At 37.5% G+C, this 23990-nt stretch overlaps 1 long non-coding RNA gene across 2 annotated transcripts in view; it reads right to left on the bottom strand.

The window, feature by feature from the left end:
• Positions 1-23990, bottom strand: part of LOC142361975 (uncharacterized) — a 179605-nt gene that overhangs the window by 143261 nt on the left and 12354 nt on the right. For both annotated transcript variants that reach the window (XR_012764569.1, XR_012764570.1), the window contains exon 4: positions 185-364. This is a non-coding gene — a long non-coding RNA (uncharacterized LOC142361975). The remainder of the gene's footprint in view (positions 1-184; positions 365-23990) is intronic.

Here is a 23990-nt window from a genome sequence, read left to right as displayed (position 1 = left end):
AGGAATATTGACATTTTATTCCTGACATCATTTTCAATGGAAGGAATAAAACACCAATTAAACAACAATTATACACCAAGGTATGACATGTTATATATTTGACATACAGTATAATAATAATAATAATAAAATCATTTCTCACTAATAGTAAGGAGAGTAGAAGTTTATTAAGAACATCAATTACCTCTTGTCTTGATACTTTATCTTTGTACATCTTAATACTCCAGTGGGAGTTAAGGCCCAGAAACACAACACCAGCCTCTTAAGTTAAGAATAGAGGAAAAATATTCCAGAAAGGTTAGCGGAGGCAGTGACTGATTTCTGAACTTGGCTCTGGAGAATTCCAAGAAGGATGGAAGACTTTCTGCAGGGAGAGAAACAGAAGAAGAAAAAAAAGAAATAGAGATTAAAATAAAAAGACTAATTTTAGGAAAGTTACTTCCATTTGCCAGCGCTTCCTCTTTGATCATGACTTCTTTTAACTTTCAGCACCCCTCAATCTGTGCTCATACGTTCAGGAAATGTTTCCTTAGATGCAAGGAAAATGCTGTAGCAGCAAATCACATAATTCCAGAGGATTCATCTATGCTGGATTCCCAGCAGAGCACTGAGAAAGGAATCTGCCATTAGTACCAGCTGCGTGTATACCACACAAGCGCTCTCTGGTGATTGCAGGGAAAAGGCAAGTATTGGTTGAACTCAGTTGTATCTTGCATTTTAGAGACAGCAAATGGTTATAATGTGTCAGGTCCTTCACAACTTCCAATGTCAGTTCTTTGTGAGAATGTTTCCTCTTATTAGGCTTGAATGAAACGCATCTTCTTGGGGGACTGATGGTAGAATGAGAAAATCTGTCTATGAATCCAGGGTAGTTAGAATTGCTGCATCATCCCCAACTCTCACAAATCAACATTAGAAGCTTTTTTTCTGATGTCAAGAGGAATATCAAAGGCTGGTTTTCTATTTTAACAAGGTAAAAAGTTTTAGAATCCATTTTCATTTGCCTTTGTAATTTCACTGTTGACTTTCACTGAGACCAGGACTAGGCCACATTTTTAAGCATGATATAAAGGCATTTCCTAAAGGCTGAGATTCTTTAATTGCAACATTTACTTTTTAGCTATGGATTTTTTAGCTAGGAAAAATTTCAATCTCAGACCCCACACATTGGATAAAAGGTCTCAGTAGCACAATGTTATGAGGCCTGAGAAAGTGTCGCAAACTGTATTTAGTAGGATATAAAGTCCTGTGCTCAGATAACCACACTCCATACTGGATGAGTTATATTTGGCTGAAAGCTTCATTATCCTTTTGAAGGTGGGAGAAAGCCTGAACAAGAATCAGTCCCTAGACTATCATTAGTGTCTTTGAAGTACAGATAAGAAAGCTTAATTCTGATTGTATGCTCAAGTAAAGAAGAAATAACTGTAGTGGAAACTTGTGTGAAAGCACAGAGGCTGAGTTACCATGAGTCCTAATACTACCATCCTCCAGCTGAGTTCTGATAACCCAACATATGTGTACTCCAAACTATACCAACTGCAAAGAAAACCTTTTTTTCCAGTATGCTACTCTGTGCACAATCAATAACTCATTAACTGCAGTAACTCCTTACCTCCTTACACAGTGACACCCCAGCCCCCACCTCCATTTTTCATTTTGTACTCTTTGGTCAAAATCAGACCTCTTCATCTACATTAAAGCAAGAGATAGTTGTTGTCACTTGATCTTACTCTCAATTTTTGCATCACTTTTCTCTGGTGGAACCGACACATTTAGCAAAGATCCTGAGAGCCCGTCTCCATTACAAACGTCTACAATACTTTTGCCATTGCAATGGGTGTCTCTCAGATTTGAAAAAGGTCTTGAATGGTGACACCTTTTCTTAGCCTGGGTGCTCTCAGCTGAGTCTTCTTAGTAAATACCTTTCCTTTGTCCACCCCTAGGCATCCTATTGGTAGGCATTATTCCTCTCACAACTGACCTGGCAGGCTAGCCAAGAAAAGCAAAAATACATTTTTATTTATGAAGCACCCAAGAGAACTTTGTTTATCTAGTTGTAAAACACTGTAAGAGGTAACCAGTAAATAGGAAAGAGAACATAAAACTGATGAGCGCTTACCCTCTATTCCCTACTGATGCTTCTACTTAGCCCTGCTTAGCATTTCAATCTATATAAAGTCAATGGGCCATATAACCTTCTTCTGTATACACTAACCAATTAACATTATTCTTTAATAGGAAGAAGTTTAGGGAATTCTTTTTTCCAGTTTGATTCAAAGTAACATTATTACTAAACAACAATGGTGATGGGTGCAAGAATATGCACTTGTTCTATGAAGACAACCAATATCTAAACTGCTGAAAATAGGCATTTATTTTTAATAATAGAGCCATTTAAGCAATAGTTTCTTAATATTAAGCAAATGGGCAAGATCCCTGTTACAACAGTTACGGTAAAATATTAAATTTACAGGACTACTTACGTGTCCTTGTTTCAGCTGGGATGAAGTTAATTTTCATCCCAGTAGCTGCTGTATTTTGGATTTAGTATGAGAAGAATGTTGATAATACACTGTTGTCTTCAGTTGTTGCTAAGAAATCAAGGACTTTTTTTCAGTTTCCCATATTCAGCTAATGAGCAGGTGTGCAGGAGCTGGGAGGGAGCACAGCCAGGCAGCTAGCCCAAGCTGCCCAATGGAAGTATTCCATACCATCGACGTCATGTTCGGTATATAAATGGGGGCTGGCTGGGGGGCAGGGATATCCTCTTTTCTGTGAATTTTGACTATTCCACTCTTTTTTCAGGAGATCAAAATTCTCCATTAGTTCAGTCTTTCTTTCCAGGAGTTCCGTGAAATCCACGAGTTCTACTATCGCTGCTCCAGGACTGGCTGTGAATTGGTCATTGGGTGGTGAGGAAAAAAAGTATTGTGTATAGCTTGTTTTGCATATTCATTATTAGTAGTATTAATATTTCCTTTGTTGTCTTATTAAACCATCTCTATCTCACCCACAAGTTTTACTTTTTGTCTGTTCTCCTCCACATTCCACTGGCGAGGGAGAGGAGCGAGTAAGCAGCTGCGTGGTCCTAATTGCCGACTGGCGGGTTAAATCCTGACATTAGGTAACCATTAATTAAAAAATTTTAAAAACATACAGCAATGTATAGTAAAGTAAAAGAAATTCAGTCAGGTTAAAATACAAAATTACCTAGCTTGGTTGCTTTTTTTTGTACGGGCAATGAAAATAAATTTTTCAAGTCCACTTTTCTTCAGAGCATGTTTTTAATTCACTTCACTTGCATTTGTTCAAGAACAAAAATAATACTTGTTTGCTTGCAAACCCTTGAAAAGAAATAGATTGGATAGTTCTGGTGGTAAAGTTGTGGTTTCGGATTTGGAGTTGTGTTTTTTTTTTTCTTGCTCCTGTATGTCTAATGTTGGAATAGTTTGAGGGACGTTTATCTTGTTGAAGCCCAGATTCAGCAATTTTAGTCAGTACAATCTTTTCAATATTCTTTTCATCTTACTACTGCAATATCACAGAATCACAGAATCACAGAATAGTAGGGGTTGGAAGGGACCTCTGTGGGTCATCTAGTTCAACCCTCCTGCCGAAGCAGGGTCACCTACAGTAGGCTGCACAGGATCTTGTCCAGGCGGGTCTTGAATATCTCCAGAGAAGGAGACTCCACAACCTCCCTGGGCAGCCTGTTCCAGTGCTCCGTCACCCTCAGAGGGAAGAAGTTCTTCCTCATGTTCAGACGGAACTTCCTGTGCCTCAGTTTGTGCCCATTGCCCCTTGTCCTGTCACTGGGCACCATTGAAAAGAGCTTGGCCCCATCCTCCTGACACCCACCCTTCAGATATTTGTAGGCATTTATAAGGTCCCCTCGCAGCCTTCTCTTCTTCAGGCTGAACAAGCCCAGTTCCCTCAACCTCTCCTCGTAGGGGAGATGCTCCAGTCCCCTCACCATCCTTGTAGCCCTCCGCTGGACTCTACGGAGGTAGATATATATGCCATATATCTAATATGATACTACGATGACTTGAAAATGTGTCTTTGATGTCATCCCAAAACCAGGGCTCAACTTACATCGTCTTTGCTCATTCCAATATCACTTCCATAATTATGCTTTTTAGGACTTCATTGTGGAGGCTGTCAGCTACACCATCCTAAAGAAGGACAGTGCCTCAATAGTGAGAAAATGGTCCAGTGCCTTGCAGATCTCAAGCCACGCCATCTAGTATTTCTGGAACCTCGTTCTTATTTCATACCAGAGAGATGCTTGCCTGCACTTGCCCTTCAGAAGTAAATAGATATTCTTCTCAAGATTCTTCCCCAGGGTTCTTCCCACCTGTCCTTACTTTTAAAATAGTAAATGGAAAATGCAGCCATACAAAATAGGTAAGATTTTTTCCTCATATGGGAAGGATGGCATGTAAAAAAGTGCTCTGGTAACCTTCTCAGTGGCTTCTTGAATACAACGTGGGCATCTGCACTGATCATTTAGACATGGAGTGGGAGAGATTACGATGATAACTGAGGCTTGGTGAGAGCTGATAGACTGATAAAGCAGGAAACTGATTAATCAACTTCATAATACAGCAGAGTAGCCCAGTATTATTCTGTCCACTAAATCAGAAACAGGTAGGTAAGACATTTTTTTGAACAGTTAGTAAAAAAGAGAGCCCAGGACCACGTGACAATAAGGATACAATTTATTGGATCAGCAGTGCTGTAGGACACAAGCTATCCAAAATTTCCTTGGAACACAGCACCAAGTACTCTGGATTTAGATGGAGATGGTAACTAAGGAGAAAGCTATTTCAGATCTAATTCTGTTCAGTCTGATTGAAAATCTGAATGTACAAAGTACTTTCAAAGTTACTGTGAAAAGACTGTAATTTGAAAAACAAGGGAAAACCAGAAAGTATTAGTAGCAGAATGGAATTCACCAAAGAAGAATCCAGAAAACTTGGGGAATTAGCGGCTAAAATCCAATGGAAATATGACCCCAAAAAATTACTGCAGAAAAGGCAACTACTGACTGAAAGACTTAATTCAATACTTGGGATACTGTCCCTAAGGAGCTTTTTCCAAATCCAGCAATGTTGAAAATTTTCATTTATACCTTGGATGATACAATAAAGAATAAATTTATAAAATCTGGGAGGAACGGCAAGGAGGAGCTTAGAATTCAAAACAACCTCAGTAAATTAGAAGAATGGCCTGAAACCAGAAAGAGTGCAAAATGCTTCACACAGGGATAAAAAAAAATAACGTGCAGAAATCTACAATGAGCAATAATTGGCTATGCTAGTACTGCATGCCGTGTTTAGGGGATTATAGTAGATCTCAGACTGAAAATGAACCATTGCTGGTACTGCAAGAAACGTCACTGTCATCCTGGAATTATCAACAGGAGTATCTCAATAGTAAGAGAGAGTTTTCTCCCCAGCTAGGAATGGAGTGTCCTCAGCATAAACTGTGTCCATTTGGGGCACTCTGTTTAACCAAGATGAGACCAAATCTGCACAAGCGTCAAAACTAGCAAGAAGTTTAAAAAACATCTGCTGTAAAGAAAATCTGAAGGGACTGAGTATGTTTAGAATTGAGAAAAATTAAGACAGAGCATGACAAAAGCCTTCCCCAGTACATAAAAATTATTATAGAGATGGCAAGCAAGACTGCTTAGTGCCCACTGAGGACAAAAGCAACCTGTTAATTTGCAGAAAAAAAGGTTTGTTAGATATTAAAAATATTTCTATGTATAGGACTAAAAAAAAATGGCAAAAAAACTAGGCAAAGCACTACCTTGCAGGTTAGGTAAACAACCGTCAAAGATAATTAAATATACATTTTAAGAGAAGAGATGAACAGATCATGTTAACTAAAAAGATAATGCCGAGTTGCCCAGTTTTCAAATTTCCCCATATATCACCTATAAATATTTTTCTCTTCAAAATTAGATTTTCTTTCGGGATTTTTCTTCTCATCTTTTTTTTTCCCCTTTGAAGGCCATTCTATAATCTGATAATTTTAATGATTCAGAAGGTTGTTCTCCTTTCTACTTTACATTTCCTCATTTGCCTTTCTGCCAATGCTTCCTCCCAGACAATTATTTTGCTTCTACATTTCTCACTATTCTTTCACTCCAGATGCAAAATACAGATGAAACATAATTCTGCTAGAATCTTTTACAATCAGTGAGAAAAGACATTTTAAATTCAGAACACACTAATCCACAGAATTTGAATAATTAAGAGTTTCAGACAAGACCCTAAAATGGATACAGGTTTTGTGATTTATGACTACCACACTGTTGAGTGTCAATTTTGGAACTCCAGATGGTTTCTGAGTTTTCTCCTTATTTATGATTTCTGTCAGAGCCACCTCAATCACTGTTGTTCACTACTGACCTGCAGTTCAGATTTTTCTTTATAATTTTGTGTTCCTTTTCATATGGACAAGAGACTGCTTGCTGCTAATTATGTAATTTTTCTGGTAGCTAAAGTTACATGTCAGTAGTCTACTGAAATAAGAAAAGTCTGTTTCACTTTCCTGCACATGTTCTTAATGGACGTTATCAGCATACTTAATCATAAGAAAACTCCACAGTCATGCTCATAATCATTCTTTGTGGTTAAAACCTTGCCTCTGCTGTGGCACAAAATTATTGTGAAAGCATACACCAGGTTTTTTCTGTAAGTTCATCTCTCTGCTACGAACGTCACAGTACATGACTTTGGGAATATCTCTTAACATCTCTAAGCTTTTTCCAGCTGAGATTGTTGGCCTGGTCAATAAAGACTGTAAACTCTCTAAGCACAGAATGACTTCACCCTATATACCTAATGAATGTCTAGCATGACAAGGCTGTAGTTTTGGTTAAGGTCTTTACTTACAGCTGCATTATAAATAGTAATGTTTATTGATACTCATTACAAACCTGCCATCACCTGGTCTGATTAATAATGGGCAATGTGATAATGTGAGAGGGTAAAACAGTTTTGTTTTTACACATTTTTGATTCATTTTTAGGCCTAATGAGATGATATTTCAGTTAATAATTCTTGATTAGTATTAACTGTTCACCATTTATATTACACAGTGTAAAGATTTTCAAACAATCCAACTAAAATACAATTTCTTTGAACATGGACCACTGCTTCTAGTAAAAAATATTCAAATAATTTGGGCTTGGACATAAGGAGTAACTACTACACAGCCATATATATGGGAGAATGGGGAGCCTCTTCCTTCCATTATAACTCTACAGTTTCAAATTTCTCTGCCATAACACAAAAGCAAAACAAAGCTCAATGGAATTAAACTAAAAAAAACAAGTTTTAAACTGATAACAGCAATTCCATGCCAGAAAAAAAAAATCCCAACACTCTCCTCTGAAAACAGGAGTTTGGCAGGATTAAAATAAGTTAATTATAAATGTATATGGAGAGAAATATACTTAACATCAGAGAAAATATTCAGTATCCAATTAAAACAATCAGTATACTTCATCATACTACCAGATATGAACCAACTGGAAGGCCTTGTCCAAAACATAAAGTTAGTATAACTCAGTTAACCTGAGCCAATTAGCAGATTATACTTCTTGGCGGAGACGAGCACATGGCTAATTTAGCATGTCCTGAAGGCAAAGTTCAGCTTAGGTTTCCTGTTCACCAAACACAAATTTTATGTTACTGTTTACACAGGGCCTAACAAATTTTGGATTACGCTGCTGTCCTGGAGTTCCCCATAACCTCCACTGATGCAGCTTCTGCCAGTTAGAGAGAGGATACTGGACCAGAGAGATTTAGAAACACGCAGCCTGGCATGCTGGGTAACAAATCTACAACAGAGCTGATTACCTGAAGATCAGGATTCGAGCCAGTCCCATCCAGTATGACCAACTTTTCCCAGAACTAACTATGAGTGCTCAGTCATGAAAAGCAAATCACTCTCTGTTACCAGCCAAGCTTGGGATGTTCCTCTGAACCTTCGGAGTTCTTCTTCAAAAACATTTCTATTTCCTAAGGTGTGTCAGTTTTGGGGACCATCACTTAGTGGATTAATTTTCTCCCTGAATCACATGGAAATATGCAGTGTCAGAATCACTTTTATTCAACGGTAACCATGGGTTAAGCCACAGGATATTCCTACAGTAAAAGAAATTTTATATATTTTCACTTGCAAGCTTTTCCTCTGAATAAGATTTATTTTTAAAAGAAAGAGAGTGTGTATGAGTCAAAAGGTTCATTTACTAGGCTGTCATGGAGACAGCATTTTAAAATAACCACCGCTACATCAAATGATAATCATCAAACCAAATAAACCAAATGCCAAAATACTCCAAAATCTAAAAAAAGAACCAGGTCTCAATTACTCTAGTTTCTAAGGCTATACTACATTTCAAAAGGTAAGTCACGTTCTGAGTGTATACTCTTTGTTTTTGATTCTTGAAGAGCAGTGAAGTGGTTTGTGAATCAGGCTTTTAAGACATTTGGCTGTAGCAAAATTGTAATAAAAAATGCATAATATGTACTTAAGAAGGAAAGTAACACCTCTGCCATAAATTGGTTCTTTGAAATATTTAAATTAAAAAGTCTAAAGCATACTATGCTTGCATAAAACAGAATTAAACAGCGTGTAACTTAGATACATGGGTTTCCTCACAGGGATAAATTTAAAATTGGGATTGCTCAAGGAAAGGAAATTTTTTCAAGACAATATCAACATTATTAGTGGGATTTTCTCCAATTCAGGTTTTCTTTTGTAATTCTCCGAGAGATCTTTCCATTGTAATTCATAGAAATTATCATTAACAATGAAAAAATTAGTCATTTACTTACATTCCCTTTTGAATAGTGCCGGAATTTCACTAAAAAAAAAAAAATAAAAAATCAAAAAGCCTCCTTTAATGAACAGCAAAGTATATCTCTATGGCTTAATGCCTTGTTCTACTCTCCAAACACAAAACCTTAAAGTCCTTATACTCATTTCCCACTCAGGCATAATTCCCACTCAAGTAAGTTGGCATTTTGCCTGAATAAAATGAGTAGCATGATAGGAATTCAGCCATGAGACTGTATCAGTTTATTGCAATATTTCCCCACAGACCACAAGCAAAACTGTATGCTGGATGACAGAAGAAGGCTGCCCAGCACATATGTAGCTACTGGAATTCTGCCAGTCGGGCAATATCCATTGTATTTCTTCAGAATGGAGCAAGAAACATATTGTGAGAAGCAATCAAAGCAGAAGCCCAGGGCAGAGTCAGTTCCACAAGCAAGGGCATATGTCCTTCTACGTTCCATTTTAATATATTGGAGAAGACACTACATTTAAAAACGAGATGCAGAAAACAGACACATCCCAAGTTCACGAGACTGCATGTAACTTCCAGTCACCATGTAATTCCTACACTGAAATACATTTCTTCTTGGCAAAGAGAAAATATGTTATTTTACAATTTTTCTGTCTCACTTGAAGTTTAAATGGACCATGAATCAGGAACTAATAATATATAATACATACATTAATGCAAATTCAAAATGCCCAGAATACACTATTCTGAAGTGGAAAAGGATAAAGCAAAATAAAAGTAGCTGAAAGTAAGTACAATCCCTCCCTTCTACACGTGTGTGCCTCTCTTCTGTCTTAAGGAGTTTGTCTGTTCCATTCAGTGACTTTTATGTAGAACCCCTGCATGTTTTGTTTTGAATTCTTCTGTATTTGTCTCAGTTTAGACTCTTGGAACCTGTGGTTATTAGAACATTACCAAGGAAAGTCCTAATCTAAAATGAGAACCACCTCTATGGGCTATAAATACAAGACAATTAACTTCAACCATGAATTTATTACAAAATGCACCAACTCTCTCGTTACATACTGAATAACACTTCAGAGGAAAGAATGTGTATCAGTAAATATACATTTATTATTGCATTCATTCTGCTTATCATGTTTATATATCACATACACAAACAGACTTACTAATAGCCTTTTCTCTTCATTCTCTGTATTTTCAGTGGAAAATAAAAGCTCTCTATTCATCCTCTACATCTCTTCTTGTTCAAATTAATTTCACTGTGTGCATGACTTTCAGAATCTCTTCAAAAAAGGGCAATATTTATTAATTCTCCAATTAAATGTATCATATAGTTTCTGTTAGTGTCATGGTAGTAAACACCCTGAAGTATTTCCCTTTCAAACACTGTTTTCAGAGGTTTATAAATACAGTGTAAAGTTTGCCTCTTCCACTACGAAGTTTCAACTTCAGGAGAAATGTTGTTCTACAAAGATCTGCTTTCAGCTGTCCAACGCATATTTAAACATGGCACCAAAATTTTCACTAATAAATAACAGCTTTCATAATATATCAGACTTTATTTTAAGTGAGATGGACATATCCATATGCAGCTTGACACTTCAGACACCTACTCAGGACCTCTGAGCACCAGTTTATACAAGGATTCTCATGGGAGCTGTATGACACTAACCAAAAAATCTGTATTCAACAACCACATTAATACAGCTCAACTTAGGCATAATTGTTCCTTTTCCTACACAGTTCTTTAAAAGAGCTCAAAATCACTACATTTAAATATTACAACTTATATGGTTGCTACAAGCTTAATGATAATTAGGTAAGTCTTAGCAGAACAGCAGGTATTGTCTCTTGGCTAAGCTGTTCATTTTCACTTGTCTGCACAGCAAATGTATGTAGTCATTACCATTCCTCCTTGGCTTGGTCTCTCTCACTACCATATCCATCAGCTGCATTAAAGAGAGAAGTAAGCTGCCTATGTAATAAGTGAAAAGAAAATCTGAATTGTCATACTGGTCATTGGTTTCAGGAGCATACATAACTGGGATTATCGACTGCAATTGTAACAACAGTTGTTCTGTATTATCCAGGCACAAAAGTAGATCTAATTTCTAATTCTAACTTTTTCACTCATGCAGCTAATAGTCCAAGGTAAGAATTCAGATGTGGTTGTTATAAACTGCACTGCATAAAAGAACTCAGCCATACTTAGGGACTTGCACCTTTACACTAGATTTTTACATTGCAGATCAAAACTTTGCAAAATGGATCCATATAATCACAGAGAAAAATACTTCATACATGAATCCCCAACAACACAGGAGTCATAGCTCTTAAAAATGCTGAAGTTGTTATAGTTTTCCTAGCTTACTTTTGTCTGAGGCCCACACATTTAAACTTCAGGTACCTCCATGAATTCAGTTTCTTCTAAAATCTGACCCATCTTTGTTTAGCACCTCCCTTAATACTAGGCCAAAAGTGGGGCTATGCAGCTGCAAGTTACTAGCAAAGGACCCAAGTAGGTGGTCTGCAGTATATCTATATTGCCCTGCAGAGGCACATGTTTTTCCCAAATATATTAGACTTAAATTGAATCTCATTCCTCAAACAGCATGGTCCCAGAAAAGCTAGTCTGACCCTTGAGAAGAGATGTTCAGCCGCTGCTGGTTAGGCAGACTTCCTTTGGTTATGATTGGCAGCCCCAACTAAGAGTGCTTTTATGGCAGTTTACAAACAAAGCCAAACATATTTGTGTGAGATGCAGTTTGGCTGCAGAACATGATCTGAGAATGGATTTTGCTGGAGCCTTGAGAAGAATCACAATTTTAGCACAACAAGTTTCGCTGTTGCCTCTAAGTACCTGTTCCCTGCCTCTGTCCACGCTTTCTTCTCTTTCTCTGAAGAGAAATTTCTTAAGGGGAAAACATCTCCCTCGGGGTGGCCTATGTCATATATATGTCTCAGAACATGACTATAACTACATATGCACATACAAAGAGATGCTGGCCTTAAAAAAACATGAACAACCTCAAAAATTACGAGTATTTCAGCACAGCTGCCTTTGTCTCATCTCTTATTTTTTTTTTCATTCTGCTAAAGTAGTACACAAAAGCTCTGCTGAGCCAGCACAGGGACTGAGGCAATCAGAGTCCAGAAGGAGTCTGGATAACTTGAAGTATGTTGCTTCTGTACAATAGTCTAACCTAGATCACCTTAGAGGCATCACTTTAGCAGCTTGAGGCTGTACTATAATCTGCTAAATTGTCATTGCACCGCATACTACAACATTTCCCTCACTGGGCTCTTTCTGTCCTTGGTACCATCTGGCTTGCAAAGATGTCCTCAGAAGTCCTCATTCCATAACGACTCCTGTGGAAAGACCTTCCTCCCAAAGAAACGGCAATTTTTGGAGCTCACAAGATCATTCTAGATCTTTTAACAGGACAGAGCAACCTCAGAATTTCACCTTGAATGCTTTGTCCCCCTATGCTGCACACCTGAGTGATTTGATGTCAGCTCTCAGAACCTGATTATGTTTTTGTTTGACTCATGGCAGTTGGAATCAAATCATTAACTATTGCACCTCAGCTTATTTTAGAATGGAACTAATTCCTAACCCTCAGGATCACTGAAGAAAGTTTAGAAATGTGAACTCTCCCTTTTCCAAAAAGCAGAAGGCAAATAAAAAAAATTTCAAGTGTACTGGGTTTTATAAGTCTCATGAATTTTGAGTTAAACTCCTGATTTTTGCCAGTATTGTCTAGCTGAGCAATTTTACAGTTATGGCTGCATCACAGTGCAGCTGAGATAAGGAGCGATTGGCACTCCCTCAAATTGGCCAGCGTAACTGCACATGTATCTGCCCTCTAATTCCTCTCCTATCAAAATGACAGGAACTAGGGCTTTTAAAACACAGCTGATTTTGTCTAATACAGTTTAGGGAGGAATACACAAAAAAAAATTTATGCAATGGACTGAAGTAGTGGTAACTTCTGTTGTGCGAGCTATGGCAAATGGACGGAGGAAAGGCAGAGATGGCAATCTTATCAGCCAGGTCAGCTAGGCTCAGAACAAGTCGCTGAAGACCACTAACTTCATTTAAGACAAGGAACACTGGGAGAATAAAAAGAATTATTTGAATATTGGGCCAGATAGCTACATTATAGACAACCTCCTACATAACAGATTTTGTTGTAACTTGAGATAAGAATTTAAAAATTTTATGTAGTTATTTTTCTTTTAATTATTAATGTTATATTACAGCATCAGGAACTACTGTTGCAGTTACAGACTAACATTTTAAAAGTATCTTTACGCTTTCAGCTGTCACAAACAATGAAGAGATTGTTCTAGAAGGCATGCCCTCTCAAATTTTTTTTTCTGACACTAAGCATAGTTAATATTAATTCAACATTAAAGATAGATTTCACAATGGGAATCTCTGTTGTGACTTAAAAAGGAATTTGTAAATGTGTATGTGAGCAAAACTGGTCTTATAAATGTAAATCATAAGCAAAAACTTTGACCCGAATTTTCAAACCGTTGTCCTTCAGCACAGATCTACACATCATCTGGCAGCAAGCACAAGCATAACCAAGAGTCATCTATAAATCTGATTTTTTTCCAATATACCTGGCTTCTTCAGCATCCTTATTATTATTGTGTGACTAACAATTCCAGCACTGATTTCAAGCACACAACCAGTGGTCCAGAAAAGCTCTTCTGTCATTTATGGAATTTCACACAAGTATGACCATGGTCAGAATTCCAGTTTTCTATTATAGAGATAAACAATGTCCTTTTGGAGGTTAAAGACAAGGAAGATGGGAAGGGGGGATAAAAACAGAAAACAGTAATTCCCTATTAAAAATTCATTAAAAAATACTGCTGTGAAAGACTGTAACTCTATATGTAGACAGAGTAAATTGATTTACTATATTGACTTCCTTACTACTGAAAGATATTTTCACCATGGAGTTTTACACAGAGCAGAAGCAGGCTGGCCTGCAGCTGCTTGCCCACCTCTCTGGAAAACGTTTTCCATGGAATTTGTCACCTTGAAACACTTTATTCCAAAAAATCCAAAGGATTTGTTATATTGGGGCTTTCAAAACATTTTTTGCCAAAAGTGTTAATGTGTGTCATTAAAGCTGCCAAGCTGTAGATAGCATACAGAGACTTTTGCTGGAGTTTACAGAATCTGACATAAGAATGTTAAAAGAAAACAGAGCACATATATGGAAAGTGACAGCTGATTATTTATTTTTAAGTATTTTTCAAAGTATCAATAAATCCATCTGAAACTTCACGGGCTCGAGATGTAAAAGCAGCAAACCACAAATTATAATTTAGTTTCATTTGCCTTCTATACAGTTTCCTCCCAGCCCCCTTGGAAATTTAAATAGAATATATGTGCAAAATGAACTTTTAGTAATCAAACAAATTTCAGTTTTCTAGAAGGCCTAGAAAGGTGTTATCGAAAGAAAATTATGAAGTGATATTCACATCACCAAATACCTAGAACTATTTAAACCTCATTTCTAGCTTAATAGTTCAGTGGGATAGTTTAAAGAATGATGTGTTTGTTCCACCACAGAACTTATGCGCCTGCAGTCTGCTGCTGAGAATGCAAATCTGGCCACAATCTGCAGCCTTTGACATGCATAAAGTGCCAAGTTCAGAGACCACCTATAGCCACAATTAGAGATGAGGTTGGTGATCTAAGCTAAGACATCATGCAGAGCTAGTATCTTGCCAAATTTTAGTCATTTGGGTTGAAATATTATTTATTAGCCATCTGCTTCACACAGTGAATTACTCAAGGCAGGGTCTTTCTTTGGTCACTGCTGCATCTTATTGCACCACTGTGGAAATTCTTCTACATTTGGTCACTTACCAAGCCTTTAATACCACTATGTTTTGTACGTGGTCAACAAGGACATCATCAGGGTTCAGCAGCTCCCTAAATATTTTAATCACAGAACTTCTAAAGACCATTTCAATCCTGGGGTCAAGCTTGTCTTTATAAATGATTGCAAGAAACAGTTGTGAGCACAAACGATACTGATGGAGACTTATGTCTGCCTTGTTTTGCTTTAGCCAGATCCCTGGAATCCAGGACCGTTACCTCTGAGGTCTGGCTCAAAACATGTCCAAGGTCAGGACGAGCAGTGTAAGGGAAGAGAAAAGGCTGCTGCTGAGATCCGCTCTCCGCTGCAGTGCTCTCCTCTCCAGCAGCAGCGTGACTGTCCCAAGTTCTCCTCCCAGCTCTACCTCTTACTGTTACTCCTTCGGACAAAAGAAAAAGCCCAGCTGGGACTATGGTTCCTTATCCCTTTAAATTTTGCCTACAGAATTGGAAAGTCTTGCAGTGGCTCTGAACACCAAGCTGGCTTCAGGTCTCTCCCTCCTGTGTTCTCAAGGGACTGTATGCCTTGAAGCCTGCAGAACAATTAAAATACAGTTGATTCAAATACAGATTGAACAAATGCTCAGCCAACTGGAAGAACAAAAGGGAGTCTATGACATAACCCAGCATTAGATAAAAATTGAGACTGGAGGCTGTTTAAGAGGGAGAAAAACACAAGGAATAAGTTCCAAGTAAATAAGGCCCAGGGTCTTTCTCTGAGACATTTTGAAGCCATTCCTCACCTCGCAGTAATAACTTGTGCTTGGAACACCAAGGGGAAACTAGGAGCTCGATTTCTGCTACAGGGGTGTTCTGGAGATCCCAGGATGCAGCTCAAACTACCTTAGCCAAGTCGTACGCTCTGTACAGGCAGGAATGGCTAGAGGATCTGGACACACACAAAGAGCTTAATTTCATAAGAAAACAAACAAACAAACAAAAAACCCTACTATTTCCAATGCTATCAAACTGGTGCTTTTGGCATCTCATCCCAAAACTGAAAGGTAAAATCTCCTTGCTCATCTGCTGCCAGAATTCACCAGACACCTTTACGATCACCTTACCTCCCCTCAGTGCACTGAATTCTCAGTTTCCAAATGCCAAAATTACTCCAAACTGCATGGCTTAGTGCCCATCTTCAACTCAGATCCACAAGTAATGTACACCCTGCAGAAATCTTCTGATAGGCTGGACGTAGAATGTTAGCTGGACAGTGTAAGGATATATTTTTTGATATTCTTTTACCCACTATTTAAGCAGAGAATACGATCTCCAGGGTCTCCAGTATATTGTAGGATAGCTCTTCTCGGAGCACAAAATTCCATGAAAAATAAATACATATCAAAAAGAAAATCTGTATTAATTAGTGACATGCTAGAAGGAAAAGATTTCTTCTCCCTTATTAAAAAGTTGATATATATTACATTCCCATAGAGCCTGGCATTTAAATATGGTTGTTTTCTTTGTTTCCAATAACATCTCAGCCACAATTACATAATGAATTATAAATCACTACGCAGTTTTTATGTAAATGCATTTTTGTGTTCAAGCACAGGATTAATGTTTGTGTATGCAAATGAACAAAGGATATGTTCAAAGAGGTCATGGTTCAAATTGTTGCAAACTTTGAAACGCTTTACTGTTCTCGTTCTTTTTTTCCCCCTTAACAATTAATTTGTTTTAAATGCACCTGTTGCTCATACCTAATTTCTATTTAGTGCAGCTTCATGGAAAATATGGTCATGTGTCAGTGTATAGTTCCTGCTTGATGTTGCATATAATTCTTATAATATTCTGAATGGCATGTGCTAATTATTTAGCACAATAGCTCATCTTATGGAGCTGTAAGGCTGTAAAAGAAGGGTGGTAATTACTTAGGATGGGAATGTCTATTTTTTTGTAAAACCAAAGTGTGGGAGGAAAAAAAGAATCTAAAAAAATAAATGGGAGAAAAGATTGAGTCATGGGCTGGAAGCATTGGAAGGGTTAATATTTTGGAGTTTTTATTATCTGTAAGTCTAGATTTGAAGCTCACAATACAGCAGTAACTGCTACACAGTTCTATGTGCTGTACTAAGTGGCCAGCTTCTGTTCTTCTACCACTTCCAACATGGCCGACAGAGGATAAGCTCTTAACTGACCTATCTCTTAAAATTCGATTACACGAGCTCACCTATACACTTCTTACAAAGGAGGTATGTCTTTGACACATTTAAAGCAGTTTCAAAAATCTATACACAGAGAAAGCAGCTTAAAATTACGTAGAAGTGAAGAAACCACAAAATGAAAACAACTTCACAGAATATATATACTTCTACGCTTACATGAGGCCTCAATTAAAAAAACCAAACCTGTATGTGGAATAAATGGAAATAATTAAAAGGATCAAGTCTTATATTTTAGAATATGATCTCCTGGCATCCTGAGTGTCACAATTGCTTCAGGCTAAAACAAGGAAGGAAATACTCAAAACCTCATTCAGGCAAAGATGAGATCATGACTTGGAGAACTAATCTGGAGATTGAGACAATGGAATATGTACAATTTATGAGTCCAATCCTGTCCACGACTATTGGTCCTACTGGTTTTAGTAACAAGATCTTGTCAGCAAGGAATACCAGAACAGACATAAATAAAACAGAACAGCATGAAGAACATACATAAAGATTTTCAGATTATAGTCTGAAAACTTATTAATTGTGTGGAGAGAATAATGAATAAAACCATACAAAAACTCATTTAAATCTAGATATAAACACTCTCCAGACCTCTTCTCACAGTAGTCTTGCAATCAAGATTTATTAGCTCAAATGTTCAGGGACCGTGAGTCTTCAGCTTCTATGTTCTACAATTCACTGAGATACAATTTAAAATCACACTTTCCAAAATCCTTGCAGCAGAAAGCAGATTTAAAGGCTTCTACTTAACCAGCTAAAGTACAAACAAGGCCATGAAAATCACATCACTAGTCACAACTAAGCTATGCATTCTAATTTATGTGTATTAGGGATTAGTTGTAAGTTTCAGGTTAAAAGAAAAGGGTAGGGAGGACTGCTAAGGAAAAGCTGTTTTCATGAATTTCTAAGAACAGAATAAGTGTTGAGAAAAATGCAATTTGCTTGTGAATATTATACAAGAACTGGTGAAGTCTACCATGTAGATTATACTCCAGGCCGTAAAGACAGACCTTAGATGATATTTTAAATACAGATACAGCCCACAGAGAGGCCAGAAAGTCAATACTTAAATTGAAAACAGATAAAATTGTATTACCTTAAACTGCTCTAGATAATCTTTGAGGCAGGATTAAACACAGAAAGATCCAGCTTCAGCTGAAGTTTTACGGGACAATTGTGAATAGCTCAGACAGAGTTCACAACTAACTCTATGCTGAGCATTTATCTACAGTGGGCTTCCTACTTCCACTGATGATGCGAACATTAAATTGCCACTGACTTCTAACTGAACCAAATACTATAATTATACACTTTGTGCTATCTGCACTGTACTGTATTATTATCTATAATTGATTATTCAACTCAGTAGCTATTGTTCTTTAAAATGCTTTTGACACATTGTAGAAAAAGTGCTATATAAAACAAAGTTGTTGAGCATAGAGATTTCGGACATTCTACCACATGTAACAATGAAACTGGTGCAAAGTAAACTAGTTCCACTTACACAAAGTCACATCCAATTTTTTTGAGTCTGTGTTCCACACTGACAGCCTTCAGCTGTGAAACAGACCTATTCTGGATACTGTGCAAATGTAGTAAGAGAAAAAACCCTACTGCTAAAAACTTCTCTACATAGACAAGAAAAACATTTGGCGCAGGAAAGAAAGGCAGAAAAAGTGTAGAGCAGTGAGTTACTTGCCAAAAAGGTACAGCATCTTAAATTACAAAAGCACAGCCTAGCTCAAGTTTCTGGAAGCCACATCTGAAGCTACAGTTAGAGAGTCATTTCTATCTAGTGTGAATTCACAGTCACCGACCGGGAAGGTCTAGCTATTCTTGCCTGCCTGCTCCTGCTTGCCCTCTTGGGGCAACCTGCTTGTGGTCTTGTGGCCATATAGTGGACTGGAAAAAATAACAGATCTGGCCAAAAACTAATGATTTCCTTTTACTGAGCTAGATTTCCATTTTTGTCCGCAGCCCTTAAAACATACAGATAAGACATTTTCAGACTCTCTTTAAAAAAAAAAAAAGTCTTTAAATATCCAGTAGTGAAGCACTCAGATTATATTCTCAAGACAGGAAAACACTGTGGCCTATCCCCTTAGATTTCTATATATCAACCTATTTTGCAAAACACGGAAAATTGTTCCCTTTTTTCTATGCCAGTAAGATAAATAAGGGTTGGGTTTTTAAGACATCTAAAACTAGTAGGCTTAGTTCCAAGTAGCCTCAGTATTTACAAGAATGCCAAAGTAACGTCTACATTATTTTCAAATTAAGAAAAGAACCCTGAGAAAAAAATTATTGTTGGAGTGTAACAAGTTTCCTAATCACAAAAATATTTATTTTTGTGTCTTCAGAACACATACTATCGCTTCCCATAATTAACAAATGAGATTAAATGTTAACCAGTTTAAATATGTCAAAATATTTTAATAAGGGGGGCAGATGTTCTGTTTTGTTAAGTATCACTATTTACTTTATGAGGTAATAATAACCTTACCTTTCCTCTGCAATAGTTAATAGTAAATGGTTAAAGCTTGCCAAAGAGCAAATAAATTATACTAAATACAGGTTGTCAGGCTAGTTTAGTACCTTGTACACTCCATTTTGCTTAGATAAATGGCTTAGAATGGGACTTACTGTCTGTGCTATTTTCTAGAAAGATTCTGGCTTTCCTATTACGTGTAGTTTCATATCCAATGTTAAGAAAGGTACTATACTAATATGTAGATTTTACACTGACAGACTTACATGTTTGGGTTGACTTCATAAATGCACAAATGCGAGACAAGCTGTAGACCTCCCAAGAATGTCATTACAGAGAGTACTTTTGTAGAAAGACTGTGGCTTTGGTAAATAAATAAATATATACACCAGTGCAAAACTCAAGCAAGTTGAGCAGTATAAAACCATGGCTCTGAAAAATTCCTTACCATTCTCTTTGATTTAACTATATTAATACCTCTCATATTCACTCTTCATCAAATTTGCAATTGTTCAGCTACAATAAAATGTGCAGCCAGGTTTTAAAACTATCACTGAACAAAGTGTACATTAGCTGCTGTTCTCTTCTGAATAGCTGAGACCTTTTCAGGGCTAAGCACAAGCAGATCTGGGCAACATGAGACCCTCACTCATGAGAAGGCTCCTGCTGGGCTATTACACAACTCAAGCCTCAGTAAAATCCACCTGTCAGCTAAGAGCTTATTTGTTCATACGATTATATAGATAATGGTTGCTTTTTGCACAAATAGACATATTTGAAATTTTGTACAAAACAGTATTTGCACAGAAGTATATTTATCCAAGAGTCACTATTTCATTTTTTTCCCACTTTAAAAGTGCTGCCATCCAACCACAGAAAAGCAATAATTTGGAAAATTATGCAAGGCTAACAGCTAATATTGGTTGAATGAAAGAGATCACAAGTTCCATTGGCTGACATTTGTATAAACTATTTGCAGAACACTTGAGAAAAGCAACTCTGGCCATGGAAAGAAGGATGAGGTTGTGAGTGATCTGTGAACAAGGAAAAGGTCCAATAAATTGGCTCACTTATTCACACTGCATAATTCAAACAGCTTGACTCAACACTAGACACACTCCTCACTCCTTTTAAAGGATTAAAATATTCGTGGTTTCTTCTGTCAAATGTCATTATCACTCTAATGTCAGGAGCAATGGTTATCTTCCCAAGGGCTGCAGGAGATTTGGATATGGGTCATCAACTCCAGTTGTGGAAGCTGCCTGGAAAACACTGCTTCTACCACTGATCTCGGACTCATATCTGTGTCCCCCACACTGCACTAGTCCTAGCAAAGACAAGTTGAAATGCTATTGCTGTCTTTACTGCTCGTGTTCTTGTGCCACGCAAGCATTCTGGTGCCCAAGAGCACTGTGTAGTGAAAGCTCAGAAAGAAGGATATCTCCTCTCTAGCACATTTGTGATGAGGTCACCTTAGACATTATCCTTACCTCAGTAAAAGAAGAAGTTCCATTCACCAGCTCAAGAATTTGCCCCTTTCCACAGTCAAGCACACAAAGCCAAAAGTGAGCAAGTGAAGACAAGGGTGGGGGGTGCTGAGTCTTTAGTATTTTATGTCAGAAAAACCCACTACAACAGGCTATAGAGAAGCCACCTACTTCCTTAAAGCGGCCATTAGCATCTCTCCTCGAAATAAAAATGTAGGGGACAAATTGCTACTATTCAGCCCATTCCCCGACATCAGCTCCTAAAGATCCTTAGAAGGCAACTTATCTTTAACTGTGTCAACATTCCAGTCTACTTCGATTCATGTTACGCAAGACGGACACATTTTACAAATTCTTTAAGAATTCTCTGTGTATTTGGTAAATTCCTCTTTAAGACAATCCAACCTGTTCATTTTTTCAGTAGACTTTTTTTCTGTTTTCTTTTAAAGACATCTTAATTAGTCTAATCCTGACTGGTCTCTTTCCAATGTTCCTGTTGGCACAGTAGGATTTCAATTAACATTCTGCTTTAGCGCTGCAAATGCCCTTGCTCAGATTTTTCCTTTTTTAAAACGTGCTATTTTGGATACCATCTTTCTTCTCTTTTCTTCCTCACAAATTTTTCAGCTTCTAAAAGGTTTTGGAAGCAGAGGTTGTTCTTGTTCTGCCAATTTGCGCTTTCTGAGCTTATCAAGAGATAGCACATCATTTTTTAAAAAATTTTTTTCCACTTGAGGTTTATATCCCTTGTCTGCTCTGACCACATCACTCATCCCTCTCTTCAATCCCTCCTGGTTTCACAACAGCAAGTTCATGCTTTTTGTCCTCAGCTTCAAGGCTCTTCAAAACTCCACCCTTCTTTATTTGTCTGTTCTTGTCTCTAATTGCATTTCTCTTTCTCTCTTTCACACACACATACACACACACACACTTTCTTCTAATCCACCAACAATAACAATCTTCTCTGCTGTTTGTCAGCTTCTCTCACACACAGCTCCACCCTGCCCCTCACACATGGAGTGCCCTCCCTGAACTGAGCTGTCAGGCGATTGTCCTTGCTTCTTTGAAATCTATCCTTAAAAATCCACCTCTGCTGCAACGTCTAAAAGAAATCAGCTAATTAATGACGGTTATGTTGAGGGGCAGATGGAATAGCTGACATTTACTTTACAATAATAATTAAAAAAAAAAACAAACCCCCTTTTGTGCGAGTGTGAGTAAGTATCTTAATCTATGCTAGACTGCTCTTCCAAAGGAACAGCAATATGGATGGAGCAGCGACTAGATTCTGAAGGCTGTGCACATCATCTCTGACTATTTTAGATCATGGGAAACTCTCTGTTTTCCTACTCTTCACCTGTTTTGCATGTTTAAACTATAAACTCTGCAGGACAGCATCTGTGGTTATGTCTACTCTGCATACCATGTAGTAACTGATAACCTCTAAATGAAACAGGAGAGGATAGTCACAGGAGCATGGAGCTATTTTACTCACAAAGTATTCTGTATTATGCAATAAGTGTCCACAGTAATTAACACAATGACAGAATTATCTTAATTGAATTATCTTGGAAGTGCATAGAGTAAAAAAAAAAAAAAAAAATTACAGTACTGAGCTAAGTACCTTGCTACTACTACAATGCTTAATGATAAAAATATAATACAACTGGACTTCTGCTTAACCTGCAAAAAGCAACTGTTCAAACATGTGGGCTTGACTTCAAAGACACTGCCACATAAAAGTATCCATTTACATCCACTGTTGCTCAGGGGCAAACAATTCTACTGTGGATCTGTAAATTTCAGTTCCAACCCAGCTCCTCTGTAAAACTCTGCTACTTTAATACAACTGGAAACCTCATTTGTTAGGCTAGAAAGCAGAGAGAGACACATCTGTTACTAACCCCTCCTTTGCATTGCTCTTGGCTACAGAAATTGGCACACCTTAACCACATGAGCCCAATAAACCAATCAGAACTTCCTGTGCTTACCTATCTTTGGAAAACCAGCTTACATTGTTAGTACATCAATTTTCAATCACTAAAAAGAGTGTAAAATATCTACTGGTTGACAAATTTGTTGCAAAACTTCAATATTTAAAGACAGATGAAGAACAACAGTAAACCAGGATTGCTGCCACAGCAAAACTAATTCAAACTGGAACAGTTAATCCAGATAGTAATTACAGCAGGTGGATGAAAGTTTTCAGCTCTTCGAAAAGATATGGCTAAGTAGAAAGTGACTAATAAGTAAAGGTTCATTTCCACTCCTTTTATAGTGGCTGAATAGTGCTTACTCTTTGTGACTTCATATTACATTCTCCTGATTCCAAAACCCACTAGAAAACTTGAAAATAAATACTAAAATTTTAAAAATTCAACACAAAACCAAAAGATTACTGCAGCATTCCTCCTCCGTTAAATCCAAATATATTTTCCACTCTACATTCATATCTGAAAGGAATCCAGATCACGCCCCCCACTGACACTGAACACTGATGTGAATTTCCAGGATTTCACGAGAGATCAGGTATAACCATATGGAGACCTAACACCACCAGCTGAGGAGGCCAAATGATCATCCTATCCCATTTCCATGCAGTATGACCCTGTTATAACCATTCATAAATGACCACTTCATGGCTGCACCAGGAGTTTCCATTCCAAGACTGGCCCAGTGAGAATAAACATGCAGCCCGGGTGTCACCTGCTATTTAACACTTTCTCATGACTCTTCATACTAAGGAGCCTTACCTGTGAGTTCTGAGATGAAAGGGAGCACTGCAGGAGACACCCAATCAAGTCTGCCAGGGTGGAGGAGGAAGCTAACTGAAAAAAAGTTGGCTTTGCACAAGGATCGACTGAACATAATATGGGCCAAACAGCTCAGATTGTGCAATATGTCAAGGTCACGGTTAATTTAGCATCATCATCCTGTAATACTACGAGGTTATTAGAATTATCAGGGAAATATAAATGCCTTATTACTTCAGCTTCAGAAAACAACATATGATATGAGGTGTTTACCCACTTTATATGTCGAGCATGCAAACCTATACATGCTTTTTTCTTCTTTTCTTTTTTTAATTAAA

Source organism: Opisthocomus hoazin, chromosome 7 (assembly GCF_030867145.1).
Source record: "Opisthocomus hoazin isolate bOpiHoa1 chromosome 7, bOpiHoa1.hap1, whole genome shotgun sequence".
NCBI lineage: Eukaryota > Metazoa > Chordata > Aves > Opisthocomiformes > Opisthocomidae > Opisthocomus > Opisthocomus hoazin.
The sequence above is the reverse complement of the archived record's forward strand: the minus strand, read 5'-3'. Positions and strand labels throughout refer to the sequence as shown.